This window comes from Adiantum capillus-veneris, chromosome 4 (assembly GCF_014529385.1).
Source record: "Adiantum capillus-veneris isolate H3 chromosome 4, ASM1452938v2, whole genome shotgun sequence".
Classification (NCBI taxonomy): Eukaryota; Viridiplantae; Streptophyta; class Polypodiopsida; order Polypodiales; family Pteridaceae; genus Adiantum; species Adiantum capillus-veneris.
The window spans coordinates 7,957,902-7,961,326 of record NC_140934.1 but is presented as its reverse complement, the minus strand read 5'-3'; positions in this window follow the sequence as shown (position 1 = coordinate 7,961,326).

The following is a 3,425-nucleotide window of genomic DNA, read 5'->3' as shown; positions in this document are numbered from 1 at the left end:
CAAAATTGAGCAAACGGACTAGGTATCCACTATTGTGTTGCACCTAAGAAGAATGGTAAGTTAAGAGTGTGCATCAATCTCAAAAAAGTGAATGCATCTACTATTCGCAACAATTATCCTCTACCATCATTGATGACGCCTTGGAAAGAGTAGTAGAAAAACAAGCATATAGCTTTTTGGATGGAATTTTAGGTTATAATGAGTTGTCAATTAAACCAGAAGATCAGCACAAAACAACTTTTGTGATTAAATTGGACATTTTTGCTTACTGAGTAATGGATTTTGGGTAGACAAATGCATTTTCCACCTTACAAAGACTTATGGCTCATGCTTTCAGAGAATACTTGCGTATCTTTTTAAATCTATATGGATGATTTATGTGTGCACTCAATGTTATACAAGGACCATATAGAGCATTTAAAGAAAGTCTTTGGAAAATGTTGTACCTATCAGATTTGCCTAGATCTTTTAAAACTTGTTTTCATGGTTAAACAGGGCAAGATCTTGGGGCATGTTGTGTCAGCAAACAAAATATACACAGACATGGAAAAGATCACTTTACAGTTGTGGTTAAAAAAGGGACAACTCATTAACGAGTTGATCACCTATTGATATTAGTATACGGAGAGATCCCAAACGAAGTTGAGGTTGATTTTCCAAATGCAGATCTATTTTAACCTAGAAATGATACCAAGATGGAGTGAAAGCATGATTCCACTTTTGTCTTAGCAGTCAATAGGGGTCTGGATAGTGTATTGTTATTGTGCATTGAATCCTCTAGCATTCCCTTATATCTAAAAGAAGCCAATATCACATAGACTTCATCCATCATGGAAACATATGAAAATTTGTTGAGAATGGGAGGTTTTTTGCCCAGTACAAAACTTGATGCACACATGTGTGTTAAGAATTGCAGATCATGTGTAAATAGAAAACAACAAGAGTACACAACATTGTACCATGTAAATTTTGCACCACATTGGAGTAAGTATCTTGTGGACTATTTAAACCAAGTTTTTGCCCTTGAGAACATGTCTAAAAAAATAATGAATGCAATTAAAATTGAAGCACATTCATGTGAATTGATTGGCAACCAGGTGTATAAGCATTGCAAAGATAATCAAATCAGACTTTGTGCATCAGAAAGTGAGTACATACCAATCTTACAAGAGGTACATGTTGGGCAAGCAAGAGGTCATTTTTCAGCAGAAACGGATAAGGCTATAATGTTTGTCAAAATATGGTGGCCTACACTCTTTATGGATGTTGAAGCATTTATGAAACAGTATGATGAGTGTCAAAGACTAAAGGTTCCAATCAAAAAGGAAAAAATGTCAATGAGAACCATGATAGGAGGATGTGTGTTTACCAAGTGGAGTCTAGATTTTGTGGGCCCCATTGTACCGTCGGCTTATAGAAATCACGCGGAATATATTAGTGTAGCCATAGACTACTTGACTAAGTGGGTCAAAGCTAAAGCTACACAAAGAAATGACGCACGCACCATGACATAATTCTTGTATGAAAATGTATTTACAAGGTATGGCTTGCCAATAGAAATGGACTTTGGATTATGCATGAGGAAGATGATATGGACACTTTCCTTGATAGTGTCAAGGATATCAATGAGAAACTTATTTCTGCAGGTGAAGTCATTTCAGACAGTTCCCTTGTGCAGACTGTTCTTGATGCCTTACCAGATTCTTACCAGACTTTTGCTAGTACTTGGAGACTTATGACCCAAGGAAATTCTGAAGTTGTCAAGTTTGATGCATTATGTACATTGCTGTTACAAGAGTCACTTTCCAAAAAACCAGGACTAGGCAGCGTGCAGTTGAACAGGCTTTTATTGCTTCTCAAAGAAAGGGTGGTAACAATAATGCAACCACTTCTTATGGTTCTGCTGCGAGCGGCAAAAATAATGTTCCTAATGCTTCTGCTGGCAGCACTTCGTCTGGCAATTTTGGTGATAAGGGAAAAAAGAAGATGCATTGCCATTATTGTAAAGCTAATGATCACTTGATCAAGTCGTGTCCTAAGTTGAAGGCCAAAGAGGCTAAGAAGAAAGAGGGTGGTTTCACTGAAAATGCTGGTTCCACTACAAATGTAGCCATTGTTGAGTCTTCTGTGAAAGGAGACTGTAATGCTGATGTTGATGCAGAATGGGCTTTTAGCGCAGAGTGCACTTACAATCCTACTATCCATGATGCATGCTTGTCATGATGCAGATTCACATGTGTGGTATTTCGACAGTGGTGCTACAAAGCACATTACCTCACATCGTGAATTGTTTACCTCTCTCGAGTCTGTCCCTCATGGGAATTCAGTCACTTGTGCCAACAATGCCTCTTATCCAGTTCAGGGAGTTGGAAAGATTGTGCTTACTGTTGCTAATGGCAGTTCTTTCACACTTGTTGATGCACTTTATGTACCTGGGATCAAGAAGAATCTCTTGTCTGTATCCGCACTTGCTAGACTTGGACTTGTAGTCAAATTTGTGGATGACAGATGTATAGTTCATGATCTCACTTTTGGTGATGAAATTGTTGCATCTGGCCTTTTGTGTCGTGGGTTGTATAAGCTCACTTTGTATGACAACTGTGGACAAAATTTTGCAAATTCTGCTGCAGATTCAAGGGCTATTTCAAATGCAAAACTTTGGCATGCACGTTTTGCTCATCTAAATTTTGCGAGTTTGCTGCGTTTGTAGAAATCTGATATGGTTGCTTCTTTGCCACCTCTTGAAGCACCTGTCGAACATGTTTGTGAAAGCTGTATTTTGGGTAAGATGCAACGTTCAAAGTTTCCAAAGGATGGTTCAGTCCGGGCCACATGCAGGTTGCAGCTTGTGCACAGTGATGTTTGTGGGCCCATGCAAACTCCGTCCTTGGCAATTACCTTTACTTCGTGACGTTCATTGATGATTACTCCAGGCATGCATGGGTATTTCCGCTTAAAGCGAAGTCCAAAGTTTTTATGTGCTTCAAACAATTTCTAGCTATGGCTGAAAATGTCTCAAAATGTACTATGGGCACCCTCCGTTCCAATCGAGGGGGGGAGTATATGCCTCATGAATTTAATTCATTTCTGGCTAGTCATGGGATAAAACACCAATGTACAGTGCCTTATACACCTTAGCAAAATGGTGTTGCTAAGAGGAAAAACAGGTCACTGACGGAAATGGCACAATGTATGGTCAAAAGTCAAGCTTTACCACATTCTTTTTGGCTTGAGGCCATCAATGTGTGCCACTTATGTACTAAACAAGTGTCCTACGAAAGCTTTGCAGTCTATTACTCCATATGAAGCATGGCATGATAGAAAGTCTTCTATTGAGCACATGCATGTTTTTGGCTGTTTGGCATATGCTTTGGTGCCACAAGTGCAGTGCAGAAAATTGGATGATAAGGCTGTCAAATGTATTT